Genomic DNA, 19,868 nt, shown 5'->3' with positions numbered 1-19,868 from the left:
AAGGCTCAAGCCGAGGGTATCAGGACGGGGAATTAGAAGAAGGAGAAGATCATGAGCCAGATTAGTAGGTTTGTCACTGATAGCCATGGGCTTTTGAGCCAGTATGGTCGGGTTTGGGTCCCAATTTCTAGCGGGGTCCATCAGACGGTGATAGAGGAGAAACACAAGTCCAGATTCTCGATCCATCATGGAGCAACAAAGATGTATCGGGACTTTGAGGCTTAGTTATTGGTGGCCATGCATGAAGCGAGAGATTGCATGGTACGTGGAGACATTCTTGACCTTTCGGATGGTGAAGGTTGAGCACCAGCGGCCGCATGGAAAGTTGCATCCCTTAGAGGTTCCCATGTGGAAATGGGAACATACCCACATGGATTTCATCACCAAGTTGCCGAGGATGGACAAGGGATTTGATGCGATTTGGGTTATTGTCGATCGTCAGACCAACAGTGCCCATTTTCTTGCCATTCTGGAGAGTTCTTGGGCCAAGAAATTGGCCGGCGTGTATGCGCGCAAGATTGTCGCTCTCCATAGTATACTGACCTCTATTGTATCTGATCGCGATGTTCAGTTTACTTCTCCGGTTTGGAAGAAGTTTCATGAGGATTTGGGTACGAGGCTGCATTTCACTATTGGTTATCACCCTCAGTATGATGGTCAGAGTGAGCGGACTATTCAAACGATCAAGAATATGCTAAGGGCTTATGTCATCAATTTCGGCCGGAGTTAGGATTCCTACCTTTCCATAGTTGAGTTTTCTTATAACAACAACTATCACTCTAGTATTTGTGCACTGCAGTTTGAGCTTCTTTATGGGAGAAAGTCTCGTACACCAGTTTGTTGGGGAGAGGTTGGCCGTAAGGTCATGGGGAGGACTGAGGTGGTCCTTCAGACGACAGAGCTTATCCAACAGACCATACATAGTCTATTGCGTTCTGGAGATCTTTAGGGTTTCCTTTCCGATTGACCTGCTTCCGATTCCCATGGGGGAAGTTTGTGTGATAGTGGGTATGGACTGGCTGAGTCGCTTCGGTTCCATGATCGACTGTGAGGGTCAGCGTATGGTAGTTCGAACCCCAAGTGGGGGAGGGATGCTTATCTATGGCGAGGGCACCAAGTTGGGTTCATGGTTTTGCTCAGCCGCTAGGGCTCGACAGTACATTCAGCATGGGTGTGCGGGTTATTTGGCGCATGTGGTGGATACGCGGGTTGTGGATCAGGTCTTAGTTTCAGAGGTTCCAGTCATCAGAGAGTTCGCTGATGTGTTTACGGAGGAGTTACCCGGAGCGCCTCCGGAGAGGCAGGTCGATTTCAGGATCGACCTTGTGCCAGGTGTTGCCCCAATCGCCAAGGCGTCGTACCGATTGGCACCACCTAAGATGCAAGAGCTATCATCTCAGCTACAGGAGCTGCTAGGCAAGCAGTTCATCTGTCCGAGCAGTTCTCCGTGGGGAGCACCGATTCTCTTCGTCAAGAAGAAGGATGGTTCGCATCGGATGTGCATTGATTACCGAGAGCTGAACAAGTTGACGGTGAAGAACCGTTATCCACTTCCCCGGATTGATGATCTCTTTGATCAGCTACAGGGAGCATCTTGGTTCTCCAAGATAGACTTGAGGTACGGGTACCATCAGTTCAGGGTGAGGTAGGAGGACGTGGAGAAGACCGCGTTTCGGACTCGTTATGAAAATTACGAGTTCGTGGTGATGCCGTTTGGGCTCACCAATGCGCCAGTAGTGGGAGGTCCCTAAATCTCCCTCAAATATCAGGAGTTTTCTGGGATTGGCAGGGTACTACCGGAGATTCATTCAGGATTTCTCCAAGATTGCAGTACCCCTCACTCGTCTGACGAGGAAGGGGTGGATTTCTGGTGGGGCCCTGAGTAGCAGTAAGCATTTAAGACCCTCAGACAGCGACTTTGCGAGGCTCCGGTCTTGACTCTCCCGGAGGGATTTGAGGATTTTGTGGTGTTCTGTGATGCATCCATCACAAGACTGGGAGTGGTCCTCATGCAGACAAGACGAGTGATAGCCTACGCGTCGCGGCAGTTGAAGCCGCATGAGACAAGATATCCCACGCACGATATTGAGTTGGGAGCAGTGGTGTTCTCCTTCAAGATCTGGAGACATTAACTCTACAGGGTCCGTTGTACCATATACACGGACCATAAGAGCTTGAGGCATATCATGGATCAGTCGAACCTGAACATGAGAGCAAGCCAGACTTATGATGTGGGTTCGAGAGCAAGCCAGATATGGGCTGAGGGCCAGGGAGGGCATGTCAGACTCATACTGTGGGCTCAGGGGTGATCCAGTTTGTAGAGTTGTGGACCCATTACATGCTATTATTATATGTGCTATTATGTATCGGTATTTTGGGGGAAACTCACTAAGCTTCGGGCTTACAGTTTTGGATTTTGTTTCAGGTACTTCGGATGATCGCGGGAAGGCGAAGGCTTGATCGTGCACCTCCTCACATTTTATGATTTTGATTTCTATGATTCTCTAATCTGAAACTATTTTGTAATAACTAATGGTTTTTGGATGTTTGAAAAAGTTTTAAATTTGCATGAATTTTAAGGATATTACATATATAGGATATCATAGTTGAGTAGTTAGCATTCTGAGATAAACTTTAGACATGATTTTCATTTATGATACTTATAGTTTCATGAGCATTTGAGGTAAATATTTGCTAATTATTCTTAAATGTTCACTAAAATTTTTGAGAATTCTTAAGCATTTCAAACTACAATTTTCTTTAAATATTTTGGATTCCAAGCATTTTAGTCTACCAACAACCGAATCCAAGCTTGATTGTGTATGGGTCTAACCGTAACTAAACATAGGTGATGAGTCTATGTCTAGTTGTGGTTCGGCCCACGTATAATATACGTAGCTAAGGTGTCTGACCTAAAACCTTGCGTTGTATTACTATTCGAGGGTTCGAGTTTATATAAGTATATATGTATAACCTTATACTTGTAAGTTAAGGAATATACCTGATAGGAATTAATCCTTAATGATCGAATAGATTAAAACAGGTAAAGAACACAATATGATCAAACTGGTACTGAATGATTAATAGTCATGCCTCGGAAGAACTCGATGAAGAATTGCTTCTATAGAGGTGTAAATTAGGGTTACAAAATATAATATCAGACTTAACTTAAATACGTAGCATGCATGCACCTTATATACTATAACCCTAGCATTAAATACGAGTGGACAGGCCCAACTCGTTTATACAAAATGGACTAGATAACATAGGCCCAATGACGCAACATTAATATCTTCAACAATCCCCCCTTTTGCGTCAATTGAAACCATGGCCATTTTAATTCGTGATTCGCTTCTGCACTTCGTAGACTTTGGGAATGAAACTCAACAGCAGCTTGCGAACATGAATGTACCAAGTGATCACATCGGTGAAACACTTCACATCATCTTTGTTGTTGCCCTTAAACTTCACAACTAGATCCAAAATAAACTCCAGACAAGAAGTAGTAAACAAGTGTTTGTCTTTGAGATGAAAGAATAACTTGCGTCGATCTGCTCCTGGACTATCTCTAGCCGTGTATACCACAAACCATCCTTCCTTGTAAATCTTTCCTGGCTTGAGCTTCTGGAAGTCTTTCGGAGCTTCTTTTGGAACAACACTCGGTTTTTGCCTCAGAACAGTGGCAATTTCCACATCCATCAATCCAACTTCCTGAATGTTAGACTTGATCAAAAGTTGAAGATGAGAAAACACATGTTCGTACTTCTCCTTCTCTCGCAACAAAATATTGAATATCACCATCCAGTCATGGGGGTTCAAGCAAGGCAGATCTGCGAGAGTGAATTCGCAGGCTTGACATGCAGATCCTCTCGCAACTTTAAACTTCGCATTAGGGAAGCTTTCAAGCTCGATTGGACCAGTAACCTTCACTGCCACAATCTTGCTCGCACTCCAAGTCTCGAACTAGGGTTTCATATGTTTCAAGCAGAAGGCAAACATCAGTTGATCCCCAGTGCTGTCTGAGAAAGGTACATTAGCAACCTTTATGAAGGCACAAAACCTGAATGCCTTTGGTGTGATAGGAAGGTCTAACTGCGAATCCTGTGTATTTTAGACATCAAAGGAAGCAATAGGATCCAACCAATACTGACTTGGCATATCCACAGCTTGGTTTTGCATGCGCTTCAGGGTCCATTTTGGAAATAATAGCATTTTTCTTTTAAGAGTGGCCTGAGCTTCCTTTTTAGCTCTTTCCTTTTCCTCATCCTCCTTGACGATACGAGCATTTTCATCCAACTCTACTTCACGAACCTTCCGCCTTTTAAGCTCAGCTTCATCAGGGTCTTCGTCTTCGTCATTGTCAATAATGGGTTCATTATTGAATAACGTTTCCTTCTCCTTTGGATCTGGCTTGATGACAAGAGGTTTAACTGAAACTATGAGGTTTTCATCAGGTTTGGAACTACCTTCTCCCCCTTGTTTCAGACAAGACACCGGCGTCGAAACACCCTCCAAATGGTGCAACCTTGCGAACACCGGTCTTAGCTTTTCAACCAGATGCTTTCGTATTGTGATTGAAATCATGGGATCACGGGTCTCAATGATATCAGAGAGCAGTCCATTAACATCAGAAATACAACTTCGCGTGACTGCTTTCTCTGCTAGCAAATCATCGACCTTCTTTTCAGTGTAGTGAAGCTTGGTTTCCAACACCTTACACTTTTCCTCCTTGACTGCGAGAGCATCCATGATCTTGTTCTCCATCGCCAACTCTTCTTGAAGCTTTGTGAGTTTCACATCGATAGAAGCCTGGAATGCTTCATAATCGGACATGAACACGGTACGAAGGTCAGCAAAGTTCGCCTTTTCTGCTTGGAACATGGCACCAACATTCTAAATATCCTTGTTCGTTGTTGTGGTATTGGCGTTGTAGGTAACCTGGTAGGCTTCCATGAATTCCCTTGTGTCAGCAATTAGTTTATCGACTTTTTCGGTCGTTTCCTTGCAAACAACAGCAGAGTCAGAAACTGCCTTGGACAAAGTAGAAGTGTTGGCAGTATGTTCCTTTGTGACTCTCTCAAGGATTAACTCAACCGCAGCTTTGGAGTAAGCTTCAGAAGTGGAAACGTTGGATGCGAGAAGCAGCTGATCAAGCTTCTCATGAAGAGATTTGAATTCTGCTTTCGGAGTAGAGACATCATCTTCATTGTCAATCCTTATTTGAAAAGGACTATAAGTGAATCCTTCCAAATCATCAACGTCATCATCTCCGAAAATCATTTACGGGTCATCTTTGCGAATGGGAGAGATGGTGGTGTAACATGAGTTGAAAAACCTGAAGTGTTAGCCCTCGTATCAGATACGTTGACTGAACTTATAGGTGCAGTAGAGGTTTGACGTGGAACTGTGGAATCTGTGAAGATAGGTATTGATATTGGAATAGTTGTGGGTGTTTAAGTTGATACAGGTGGTGGGAGAGGAGCAATGGTGATTGGTATAGAAGTAGTTGTTTTTGGTGAGGGAGGTGGAGAAGGAACAGAATCATGAAGGGGTGGGGTTACCTCACGATTAGGAAACGGGGTCTCAGTGCGAACTTGTGCTTCTTCCTCATTGCGAACGTGTTCTTGTTCTTCAGTGCGAATGGGTTCATCTTCTTCATTGCGAACAGGGGGATCCTCCTCAATGCGAATCTCCGACTCGGTATCAGAATCTGAATTTGCGTCTTCACTCTGAGATGGAGTAGGAGTAAGAGACTTTCGCCTTCTAGCGGGTTGCTTCCTTCGCTTTGGTGCAGCAGTAGAGGTAGTAGGAGCCTTTCGCTTCTTAGATGGAGGTTTCTCAGTCTCAGAAGGTCCTTCTTTCATTGAGTCTTTCTTAGAAGGTTTCTTTGACCCCTTTCTTGGGTTTATCGGCCTCAGCCAAAATGGCTTGAAATTCATCAGTTAAAGGACGAGGGCCTGAAGGAGTAAGAGTGCGATATCCTTCTAGAATTTTACTCGAGGGAGGAACATCACGAAACATTGCTTCCGGAATTGAGCCAATGAAAGAAAACTTGGACTTATCTGCCATAATAATACTGGTTGTATGGAATGTCGCAATGGGAGCCATCAGTGCATCAGTCATCACTGTAATTTTCAGCTGCTTAATAGCCCTGTTGACAACAACGGTCCAAAAACACGCACATGAGATCTCACTGTGACGAGTAACAGAGTGAGTGCTCTGGATGAATTGATCCCAGAGGATAGAACCATAGTGGACGTTTTCACCAGTGTATAGGCCATACATCAGACCCATGAAGAGCTTGCTTGCACAGTCGTTGCATGTGATCCTTTCAGAAAAGGATTTGAACAAGATAGTGAAAAGGGCATTCCAAGTTGGTGGAAGATTGGGTTTCTTGAACTTGGATACAGCAGTGAGTGTTTCCTTGTACCCCATTTGATAGAACATTTCCAAGATGGCAGCGTTGGGGATGGTTTCCGGATTGATCAGATTGTCAGATTGTGGGAGCCCTAGCAGATTGCAGAAACGGGTCTTGGAAATCGAGGTTGTGTGATTATGGATGTCGAAGTAAATCCGTTGCTCGTCCTTGACATAGTTGGCAGTAGTATATGCTTTAGAGAGAATCGAGAGAGGAACATTCTCAACTTGAGACATAGCAATGGTAAGAGGAGAGTATTTCAAGCACTCAATCAGAGGTAGAAGAAAGGCATCATATTTTACCGAATCCAAATCGATGATGAGATTTTGATGTTGCTTCACTGAAAGAAGAGTTGAATGAGCAGTTTGATCGTGAACAGACTGATTCTCAGATGAAGCCGCCATTGATGAGGCTTTGAAGAAGATGAACAGTAGAGAGCCTTTTAATCGCTAGAAATCTTTGATAGAATTTTGAAAGTGGTAATGAAATAATGAACCGTCAAAATCCTTTTATACAATTTGATTTAGTGAGAAAAATCCGGAGAGAGTATCTCGAGTACTGAACTGTCGCCTGGAAAAGCGCGATTTGACAGCTATGACAAGTCAGAGGCTTGCGTCACACGGCGTAAGAATAGCTGTCCGTTCAACTTTACACGCGTCCGTTTGAATTCTGATCTTTTGAAAATTTGCCGCTTCAGCCAATCTACTTTCGCAGTAAAGAAATCATGTTGAATACATACGAATGCGAACCTGAAAGTTAAATGTAACCACGAACAAGACTTTTGAAAATCACAAGGATCTTCGTGCAAGAGTGTCAAAGAAAAATAAATAAAACAAAGTTTATCTGTGGGATGTTGTGATGTCTTTCATGTGACATAAAACTATTGATCCCAGGCAAAGATCTCTTTCTTCATAGTTAAGAGAGACTAATAAGTGTCTGTTTGGTTCCCTATTGAATACGATCAGTTGTTTGATGAGAAACACTAAAAGGAATCTTTTGTGGAAGGCTTGTAAAGGTGGTTTATCCGTTAACCAAACTACGAACTTGACATAAGTGCGAAAGTTGGAAAAGGTACTCGTGTGACCAGTGTAGTCAGTTGAACGAGTAGGTTGGGAATTTATTGTCATTGACTTGGAGCAAAAATTGAAATCTCAAAAAAAAATAAACTGGATCTTTTGGGTAGAAAAGTCTTGGTGTTAGATAATTGCATTAAGATCGCTCAAAATATAAAAAGAGATTTCATGGTACCTCCCACGAAAGTGGTTTTGTTAATCCTTGGGTGAAAACTAGAACATTTGATTGTTCACCGTCAATTCATCGTGGGTATTGAATTTTGGGTTTCACTCAGTTCGTGGTAGCACGAAACTAAGATCATTAACACAGATGTTTGTATAAACATAAACCTCAGTGGTAATTTCTGAGAGTCTAAAGGGTCATACCAGGCAGTACAGTGGACTGCGAAAGCCTGCGAACGTTCGCACCGATTCGCAGTGAAGATTTTATGAATGCGATAGTGGATTTGGTACTGAAGCAGCTTCCATCATTCCTAGCCCTTGAAGGATTCTATTAAATTTTGCTTCAGGTAGGGCCTTGGTGAATATGTCAGCCAATTGATCAGCGGATCTTACGAAATGAATCTCAACATTGCCATCTTCCACATGATCCTTGATAAAGTGATACCTCAGTGCTATGTGTTTCGTTTTTTAGTGTTGCACTGGGTTGTGACATATGCGAATGGAACTTTCGGAGTCACAATAGAGAGGAATTCTTTTCATATTCAAGCCATAGTCGTGAAGTTGGCTTTGAATCCAAATGACTTGAGATGTGCACGAAGATGCAGCTATGTATTCAGCCTCAGCTGTTGATAACGAAACGCACGTTGGTTTCTTTGATTGCCAACTCACCAGCTTGCCATCGAGAAATTGACATCCACCAGTTGTGCTTTTTCTATCTAAATCGCAGCCTCCTAAATCAGCATCTGAAAATGCTTGTACAAAGAAACCTGAGGTCGTAGGATACCAAATTCCAAGATATGACGTTCGTTTTAGATAACGGAAGATATTCTTGACGGCCACCATATGAGGTTCGCGTGGATTTGCTTGGAACCTAGCACAATAACAAACTGAAAACATGATATCTGGTCTACTAGCTGTTAGATACATGAGTGAACCAATCATCTGACGATAAAGGGTCATATCAGCAGCTGGTTTATCCAGTGAAGGAGTCAATTTCGTTCTGAATGCCATTGGAACCTTCGTCTTTGAGTCTCCCAACATTCCAAACTTAGCGAGTAGGGTGTTCGTGTAAGCCTCCTGATTGATGAAAATTCCTTCCGGTCCCTGTCTAATGTTTAATCCAAGAAAAAAGTTAATTGGACCCATTGAGCTCATTTCAAATTTAGTCTCCATCAGCTTTCGGAACTCAGCTGTTAGGCTGGGATTAGTAGATCCGAAGATGATGTCATCAACATAAATTTGTACGATCATCAAGTGGTCACCCTCTTTCTTGCGAAAGAAGGTTGGGTCAATCGAACCTTGCTTGAATTTGGAAATTTTAAGAAAACGAGTAAGTGTTTCATACCAGGCTCTTGGAGCTTGCTTTAGACCGTAAACCGCTTTGTCAAGAATGTAACAGTGGTTGGGATATTTTTAATTTATAAACCCAAGCGGTTGCTCCACATAAACGGTCTCTTCCAATTCGCCATTTAATAATACACACTTCACATCCATTTGAAAAACTTCAAAGTTTTTGTGTGCTACATATGCCAAGAAGATACGAACGGATTCCAATCTTGCAACGGGTGCGAAAGTCTCTTCGTAGTCAATCCCTTCTTCCTGGCAGTAACCTTTGACCACCAGTGTAGCTTTGTTTCGGATCACGTTTCCTTCTTTATCCATTTTATTCCGAAACACCCATTTTAAACCAACAACCGATGCATCTGGAGGAGTTGGAATCAATCTCCAAACTTTGTTTCGCTCGAACTCATTGAGTTCATCTTGCATTGATTGCACCCAATCGGAGTGATCGAGAGCAATGTTGTAGGTTTTGGGTTCAATCTTGGATACGAACGAATTAAACATACAAAATTCTACTTTGGAGAATAATGCAGTTTGTTTCGCTTTCAGTTGAGAACGGGTAAGGACACCTGCAGAGGTTTCACCAAGAACTTGAGCTTTTGGGTGATCTTTTGTTCATTTGGTCATAGGAGGATAATTTGGATCTAAGGATGGGTTCAGCTCAGCATTGACTTCTTCAACTTCAGATTTAACAGATTGAGCGTCTGAGTCGTCATTCACTTCTTTATTCTCCCCCTCGAATGAAGCGAACTCGTTGACTTTAGGAATTGAATCATCACTTGCGAATGGAGGTTCATGAGCCAAAGTGGGTGGGGATTTATCTCCATCAGAAGGAGACTTAGTAGAAATGGGTGATGCGAAACCCTCCCCCTGGAATTGAGTGTTAGACCCAGAATCCTCCCCTAGAAATGAGTGCTCGTGTCTTGAGGGTCATTCGCAGTAGAAGGCTTTTGAGGCAAGTCTTTCGCAGCATCATCGATAATCTTCTTAAGTTCGTCGACTTTATTATCCAATGCTTTCGCTTCCGATGAGATGGCTTTCGCAGGTTCATCGAAGAGTAACATGAACTATTCATAAATGTTGGACACAGGAATAACGGCTGGACTTGGTTTAGGAAAGATTTCTTTGATTTGACTTTTGGTCGACTGAATTTGCTTTAAATACCTATCGTCAAACGTAACATAGTAGGTTTCTTCCATTTTCTTTGAGCGTTTGTTGAGAACGCTATATGCCTTTGATGTTAGTGAATATCCCAAAAATATACCTTCGTCAGCTTTCACATCGAATTTGTTCCGTTGTTCTTTGGAGTTGAAGATGAAACATCTGGAGCCAAAAACATGGAAAAACTTAACATTAGGTTTGCGATTATTTATGATTTCATAAGGAGTGATTGAGAATCGCTTATTTAGGATGGATCGATTTTGGGTAAAACAAGCGGCAGCTATCGCATCAGCCCAGAAATAGAGTGGCAGACATGCGAACGATAACATGGTTCGTGCAGCTTCACACAAGGAACGGTTGAGTCTTTCAACTATGCCGTTCTGTTGTGGAGTGTAGGGAGCAGAGAAATTGTGTGTGACTCCCTTTTCATCAAGAAATTCTTCAAACGCTCGGTTTTTGAATTCAAGCCCATTGTCACTGCGAACGTTGCGAACCAGCTTTCACAGTTGAACTTTAATCTGCTTGATAAAATCCTTGAGCTTTGGAGTTGCATCAGATTTCTGTCTAAGAAAGAACACCCAAGTGAAACGACAAAAATCATCAACAATTACTAGCATATACTTACTACCACCAACGCTTTCAATAGCAGAAGGACCGCAAAGGTCGATGTGTAGAAGTTCCAAAGGTTCGATAACTTTCGTGTTCACGATAGTTGGATGACTTTTTCTACTTTGCTTTCCCATCTCACAAGCGGCACACAAATGATCCTTGTCGAATTTCAATAGAGGAAGTCCTCGCACATGATCACCAAGAACGAGCTTGTTGATGTCTTTGAAGTTTAAGTGCGAAAGACGCCTATGCTATAACCAACTTTCGTCTGAGTGAGCTTTTGTAAGCAGGCAAATGGCAGGCTTTCCTCGTATCGGGTTTAGATTCAGTGGAAACATTTCACCCTTTCGTTCTGATTTTAGAAGAATGTTTTTGGATTTCTTTTCAATAATTTCTGAACCTTCGTCATCAAAGGACACTTTCAATCCTGTTCCCACGATCAACTGCGAGACACTGATAAGGTTGTGCTGCAAACCTTCAACATAAGCTACTTTACGAATAGAAAATTCCCCATTTGTTATCATGGCCTAGCCTTTTATTCTTCCATATGAATTATTTCCGTATTTTACATTGCCGCCATCCTTGAGAGACCTGAACTCTCGCAGCTCCTCCTTCCTTCCTGTCATGTGATGAGAACAGCCACCGTCGATGTACCATTCAGTGTCGAACTGTTCGTCACAAATAACCTGCAACAATTAAGAAGATTTAGGAACCCAAAGTTTCTTGGGTCCTTGTGAGCCTTTCATACAACTAGGAAAAGTAATATTAAGATTAACCATATATGTTTGTTTTATAAGAGTGGTTTCATCTTTGCGTTTGACGGTGAAAACTTTGATTTTGTTATCTTTTGAGTTAGTTTCTATGGAATCAAAAGTTTTATTCTTGTTATGGACTTGATTCTTGACGGGCTTCTTTTCAACTTCTTTGGGATTCGCATTAGTTTTCTTAGTTAGAGCTTTCGGTTCTGAAAACAGCTTTCCCTTGCCTTTGATGTTATTATGTGCTGACTGCGTGGATTTAGAGAGACAAGGCTTTGGTTTCTCCATTGGTTGCTTTGCGAAGAAGGGTTGTGGAGTCCCTTTTTGCTGAGAGTCCCTTGGACTATGAGAACAATAGTGCACACACTGATTGGAGTTTACTTGCGAATGAGCTTTCGCTTTAGGATTCTTCCTTCTTTCGTGGCGAACATAATCCAAATTTTGGGATTGCCAAAATTGCTTTCTTTCACTGAGATTTCTTCTATATCTGTCATTTCTTTGTCGTTTTTGATCAGCAAGTTGCTTTGACGACTTATGGATGTTCACCTTAGGATTCACTTTTCTCATTTCAGGTTCGCTTTTCTTCACGGAGTTGGGTTCGCTGCGAACCTCCTTGGTACCACTAGGACTACCTTTTTCAAACGCTGAGCGATTATTTAAAGGTTCAACCACATATCTTCCTTTGACTTTCTAGGAAGTTCTTTCAGATAAACCAACGGTTTCGTCAGCATTATATATGGGAGCTGACCAGAAGAATTCATCACATCCGTCTTTGTTGTCTTCGTCGACAATGGTTTTCAGCTCGACGGTTTGAGTTTCGGTTACCCCATTGACTTTAAAAACTTGATTTGGCGTTATTTGAACCTTTGGGAAAACAGTTGCTTTTTCTTTCAAAATTTCAGGTTTGTTTTGAACAACTCTTGCGAATTCAACAGAATTTTCAGAAATAAGAGTTTTTGCAGGTTTAGATTCACTTTTAACAAACTCTGAACAGTCAACCTCATCCTCTACAGAAATTACACTCATATCACTATCCTCATCAAATTCAGAAGTACAATCAACATTTATTTTGCTTTCTGAACTTAATTTGGCATTCAATGAATTAAATTTATGCACAGTATCAAATTTGATCTGCTTTTTGTCATTCTCATCCAAAATTTGTTTCAACATGTTTTTGTGGTCTTTGGACTTAATGTAATTTTCAATACGTTCAAGACCGAATTTGTATGCATCAGAAGTTTCTTCAGACGAAACAATAGATTCACATTTGTAACAATCTGGGTCTATTTCGTCTTCCTTTAATTCGAGAAATGGCAAGATCATTTTATGGATTTTCTTACCGATTTCACAATCAAGGTGCAGTTGAGTGATATTAAAATAAAGCCTTTTTGCAATTAAACAAAAGATGTTTCGCTGTTTCAAAAGCATTAAATTATCTCTCTGTAAATAAATAGATTCATCCCTAGACTTAGATAAATCCGACTCAACCTTCTGGATCCACATACGTCTCTCCTCACTTTTGGATGTTGCCCTGCTCAATTGATCAGTTAGGTTAGAGTTTGATAGCCGAGTTTGCTTTAAACTATTGCTTAAACTTGAAAAGGTGAATTTTAGATCATTAAATTCTGTTTAATATCTAGATGTAGGAATATTAAGTGATTCAAGAATGGAATTTACCTTATTGATCAGCTGTTCGCATTCGTTGATCTGTTCTAGAACAGTCTTTGTCGCGAAATAGCTATCTTCGCTTCTTCCACTCTCACCTGCATTCTCCTGCATCCGCGATCCACCTTCAGACACCATCAAGCACCTACCTGAGAAATGTGAATTCTGTTGTTTCGCAGTGAACACCCTTCCATGTGTGGGCTTGCGTACTTCTTCATCTTCTGAGTCTGTTGACCAGACTTCCACTCCTCCGAACTCTCCTTGAGTCAAGTTTTCCTGTACAACAAAAGCAGGCATAGAATTATCATTAGATTTCTTCTTCTTAATCTCTTCTAGCTTTCGTTTGTGATAGGCCTCCTCATCCTCCTCTTCATTTTTCTCATTCTTCCTTCGCAACATGCATTCCTTTGCAAGATGGTTTTTACCATGACAATAATTGCAATCATATCCGGAGTCTCCAACTAACTTTTTCTCCATCTTCTCTTCCTCTTTCTGAGAACCACTTTTGTTTTCTTCTTTTACTTTCTCTGAGCTGTAGCTTCCCTGCCAGTTTCTATTTTTGTTTGAGGGAAACTTCTTCCTAGCAAATCGATTAGGTTTAGATACCATTAAAGCAAAGTCTTCGTTTGAGAGCTCGTACTCAGAATGATCTGAATCAGATCCGTCATCAGCAACAATCTTGGCTTTTGCAACTAAGGCTAGAGACCCCATCCCAGACGTCACTTTTGCTTCTTTCATTATCTCACTCTCTCGTGCCTTCAGAATTCCCACAAGCTTCGCAAGAGTATAGTTCTTGAACTGTTCGTGCGCCTTCACAGTTGACACCACAGCTTGCCACTCTGATCGAAGTCCGTTCATGAACGTGACCTTTTGCTCAATCATTTCACGTCCAATCTCGTGCTTCATCATCTTGCTAAGAATATGATTGTATCGATTGAAAGTAGCACTCAGAGTTTCTTCAGGCTTTTGTAGGAATTTGCCAAACTCAAATAACAAGAGAGTTTGAGTTGAGTGTTCTAGATCTGCGTCTGTTGAATAGAGTTCCCTCAACCTATCCCATATATCCTTCGATGTGTCATACGAACTTACAAGACAAAAAGTATCTGCTTGCATTGCGAATCTGATGATTCTCATTCCTTTAATGTTGTTCATGAGTTTGTCTTTTTCATCTTGAGGCACTTCCTTGACATCAAGAAGCAGCTGGTTGTACTCTCTCTGGGTTTTGATGGTTCTTTTGGTCTCTGTGTGAACAAACAGACCTAGAGTGATTGCTTCCCAGATCAGATAACCATTGTCTTCTGAACCCAAAACATAATCTTCAAAGTGCATCGCCCAAACTTCATATTCTTGAGGAAAGAGAATTGGAATCCTGGTGGTTGATCCGATGCTGCTTGAGATATTCCAGGAGTTGATATTTGAGTCTTCGTTCTGCATGGTGAATGATCTTTTAATACCTGCAACTAATCAGACTGTAAACACTTATTAGGTTAATATTGAGATCACAGAGTAACGTCAATAAATCAGTGACGGCTCTTAACAGATCCAATATTTGCGGAAACCCTAATAATTTCTTCAAACAGAAGAGATGTGTATTAAGAACACAGTCTCCTGCTCTGATACCAATTGATAGGAGTTAATCCTTAATGATCGAATAGATTAAAACAGGTAAAGAACATAATATGATCAAACTGGTACCGAATGATTAATAGTCACGCCGCAGAAGAACTCGATGAAGAATTGCTTCTGTAGAGGCGTAAATTAGTGTTACAAAATATAATATCAGACTTAACTTAAATACATAGCATGCATGCACCTTATATACTATAACCCTAGCATTAAATACGAGTGGACAGGCCCAACTCGTTTATACAAAATGGACTAGATAACATAGGCCCAATGACGCAACACTAATATCTTCAACAATACCTAACCGAAGAGAGTAAGCCCTAGGCTATAGTCGCACTTTCCTAAGAAATTACTAGTTCACTATAGCCAATAGCTATGATACCAATCTATTACACCCCGGCCACCGGCGGAAACGCCGTGGTGCGCAACATAAATCATTGATCACAGTTATTAAACATACATTGAATAGTACAAATATAATCTTCTATTACTACCGAAATAGAAATTTCATTGACAAGACCATTCCTAAAATGAGACACACGCCTAACAATTTGGCGTTTACATGTGTATAAAAAAAAATAATGGAGAGCCTTTGGAGCGAATACTTCCGGCCTGCTAAATAACCTGAGAATACATGCATTAAAATATGTCAACAAAATTGTTGGTGAGTTCTACAGGTTTTTACACAAAGTATTTTTATAACCAATAGTGTTTTATAAAATTTATCTAGTTGACCAGCTTTTATAAATACGTACAATTCTATCAAAAGTATAAAATAATTGAGTTATAAAAATGTGTTTGGGCTCATTCATAAATACTATTTGTTCAAATCCAAAAGTACAAAATTCGGAAAAATATACATAAGTAATTCAGACTTATATCAAAATTATACGGTTCTCATGACCAAAATGTTTTTTATATAAGGATTTTGACTGCCAATTTATATAAAATATAGTTATATCGCATCTTGTGAAAACATAAAATGACCAACTTTACTCTAGAAAGCGTTTGTATAGTTTATATGTAAAACTCATAAATTTTGAATTTATAAACTTTGAAAAATCGTGTCGTGGTAATATTTAAGTATTATCTTACTTAATTTGGGAAACGACACTTAACCAGTGGGACAAACTCCTCCCACATACATATAGTGTTTTCGGACAAGAACAAAGGGTTTATATAAATAACTTATTAGTTGTAGGTTATTAAACCTTAATCATTCGTGTCATGATATTAATTAAGTGTTATATGACTTAATTTATGGTATTGACACTTATCATTTTGGGTCACAAACTATTCCACTACGTACAGTCTCTTTCAACTAGTATAAGTGAGAAAAAACCTCGTATAAACCCAATATCGATTCTATAAGGTAACGAAACAAAACTGGAATTTTATAATGAACTCATAACCGAACTCGTGACACTATTCTTTTTGCATCGGCTCCATAGTAGGGCATGCTTAAGTCATTCACCCCGTTATAACACGTGTTAATGTTCAATGGTACTAACGTCAATGCCAAAATTCGTCACGTCAGATATAGTTGTAGCTAGCAACTCCAGGCAGGCAGTCTAACTATATAAGATCAATAGTATGACACTTATAGTTGTCGTTAGTCGTTATCTGTGGATTAACGGTTATGAAAATAAAGGGTTTTCCACCAAGACACACAGTCTTAGTATACCCAACAACATAGCCCAAATGGCTTAGGAAACGAACTTACCTCTTATAGCTTTAAAAAAAATGTATTGATAAATTTTACATTCATTTTTATATAACTTATATATATATATATATATATATATATATATATATATATATATATATATATATATTAAGTTTAATTTTCGATAACCTTAAATATTAATTATACGATTTCATAAATTTGATTTTTCCACCAAATATGACAATGTACTTTCATTTTATATGCGAATAATATTTTTGGTCATTTTTATATCTTTTCATGCTTTCTCGAGCTACTTTAACTTATACATATAACATTATCATTTCCGTGACTTTTAATCTTAGCTTCTATTTTTAATCTTAGCTTCTATCATTATAACGTTCTACTTTTTGTTTATGATTTTTCTTATATTTATATAACCATTTTTGATAATAAGATCAAATATGTCATAAATAGCATTCTACATAATTTACTAACCTTATAAATGATTATTACCATTTTCGCGGTTATTTCACAATTTTTCGAATATTAGCAAAGTAGATTGCCATTTTGTGTATAAACACTTGAAAATCATCAAACTTGATAAGCATGCATATATTCTCCCACAAATATGAGAAACCGTAAAAGAGGGGCCGTAGAAACTCACATTCGATGCGTGATCTCGATCTAGGCTCTGTTTTGGTGAAGTTTTTCGTGAATAATCGCAAAATAATCATTCTTGGACTTTAAAACATTTCCGGGTTTGTTTTTTTAATATTTTAAACTAAAGAAACTTGTTTAAATACTTTATATTTAAAAAAGGATTTATTTGTAATTTATCTAACATCAGGGACTTATTTGTGATAAATTTAATTAAAAATGGGTCAAATTTGATCCTTTAAAAATAGTATAGGGACCATTTTTGTAATGACCAAGTCAAATGGGACTTTGTTTACAAAGATTTCAATAAACGGATTGAGTTTTATTTAAGATCACAACTGAAGGGACTGTTTTTGTCAAATCACCCAACGTAACAATTGGGTGCGTCTTCTTCGTCCGATCAAAGGAAATGAATGGTCAAACGAAATAGCAGGGGAGAAGGGGCCAATCTCTGGCGAGCCTTTGTGGTTTCTCTCATGCCGTCGATGGTCACAATTCACGGGAAGAAGGAATGTATCGAAAGCAGATCGGAGAAAAGGAACACGATCAGAAACATGCAACCAACAATGGTGGATCGGAGGAGGTTACACGGTCGTGAGGAGGGAGAGCCGACTTCTCCCCCGAGCCCCTCTTGATTCCTTTTGCTTCGTCGTCGGAAACTACAAATCGAGGGAAAAAGGGTCTCCGGTCTTCATCTGACTGGGGAACGATAGAGGGATCGGGGGAGGTTCAAGGTTGCTTAATCTGATGGAAGGGAGGTAGGGAGGTCAAGTTACGGTGACCTTCACATCGATTTAGCCTTCATCGGGGTTGTGGAGATCATGAAGAATGGCAACAGCCGAAGAGGGTATTTGTGGTGGTGATGTTTGGCAGGAGGAGGAAGGGGGTAGCTCCGGTGCTTCACTCGACTGCTTTCCTTCTCATTGTAGGATGTGGAGTCGAGCAACAACAGTAGCGATCAAAGGGGGTGTTTGGCTGATATCGATGAGCAGAAAGGGAAAAGGAGAAGGTTGCCATCGCCGGTGAAGGTCGCCAATTTCTTCCTCTTTGGCCGGAGAGAGGACAAAGAGTAGCTTCAATTCGAAGCCATTGTTGCCACTTGAAGGTCTTGGTTGACTTTTTGAGGGCATTTTCTAAAATAACCATATGTTATGTATTTTATGATTTAAATCTTAATTCTCGATACCCATGCTATCATATTGTCTTGTGAAATTTTTCCGAACATGCCTGGTTGTAGTCCCGGTCATGGTGATTCCAAAATGTTTGACGGAATTAAATTCCGATATACCAAACTCCTGGAAATAGTGATTAAAGTTTCACGATTAATTGGTTCAGATTCGACATATTTTACGAATCCGATTTTGCTCGAGGTTAAAAATGTGACAAAAATGAAATAAAATAATATATTATAATCTGAGTTCAAAAACGTGTTCAAAAACAGTTTACGAGACTCGTAGCTATCCCAAACGAAGCAGTGCACAATTTGTTTCAGAAAAATCAGATAAATATTGATTTTTATAACTTTAAAGAGGCGTAACTTTCTCATACGATCTACGTTTTGGACGTTCTTTATATCCACGGAATCAGGAGAATGTAATATATTCAAATTTTTTATCCATAACTCTCAAATAAACATAATGCAAAATTTTATTTTTTATGTCACAAATAATTTTAATTTTTGGTGATTTTCGATTCGATCTTCAACGATAAATGATTTGAGCAGCTTAAGATGTTCTGAAACTAATTATGAATATTTTATCTTTAATATACATTATAAACATAAAATTACACCCAATTTGTCCTTCATGCATAACGGTCCGTAGTGGTTTGACCGCCGAACTCTGACCAATTTTTACCAATTGTTACAGAAGAGCCCGGCGTGACAGCACTGCATCTACCGGAGTTTTCCGCATTGGAAATTTTCAATATTTACTCTGATTTTTAAATAATATATTCACTTTGATCGGTTTTGGAACAACTCGTTTGTATGGTTTATTGTTTTAAAAATGAAAATTTTACTATGAATTTTTTGGACGTTACAGTTTTCATGCTTTTTGTCCCCAAAACTATAGTGTATATGGGTATGGGCTACTCTAGACCACTGGAGTGTCATTTCCAGACGTTTTTAGGTTGAATAATTCATAAAAATGAGAGTTTGGTCACTCTCATCCATCCATACATGAGTTTTGGAGCCTTAGGTGACTTTTTGAACTTAGATTATGAATTTGTGCCCTTTGTGTGCATGTAAATTGATAACGCCTCAGACTTTATCCATTAAGAAATTTGTAAGAAGACAAATCTTGAAGTTGGAATGGATATTGGTCTAAGTTAATGACTTAATAATTAAATTAGGGTTTCAAGGATTACGCAGGGGGTAATTTTCCTTATGCGAGGCATAGCTCTATTTTCCCCCATTTTGCCACCTTAGGCTCTACGCAGGGCATAGAGATGTTACACATGGCGTAATCTGGCTGGATGTTGACTTTTGACTTTTTAATCATTAACCGTTGACTTTGACGAAGTTTGACTTTAGGTCAAATGAAGTAATTTGAGTCTTAGATTGAGGCTTAGTCCATGTTTATTGTATAGGCGAGCTGTAGAGTCGGTATTTAAAGCAGTGATAAATTCAATTATCTTCTAGACTTTGAGGTAAGTTTTCCTCACTATACTCGTGAGTGGAAGGAACCAATGCCAACCCACTAGATTATATTATGTATCCTTGGGTATAGGAT

This window comes from Lactuca virosa, chromosome 4, assembly GCF_052849685.1.
Source record: "Lactuca virosa cultivar CGN04683 chromosome 4, Lactuca_virosa_CGN04683_v6, whole genome shotgun sequence".
NCBI classification, from domain to species: domain Eukaryota; kingdom Viridiplantae; phylum Streptophyta; class Magnoliopsida; order Asterales; family Asteraceae; genus Lactuca; species Lactuca virosa.
Note: the sequence above shows the minus strand (reverse complement) of the source record.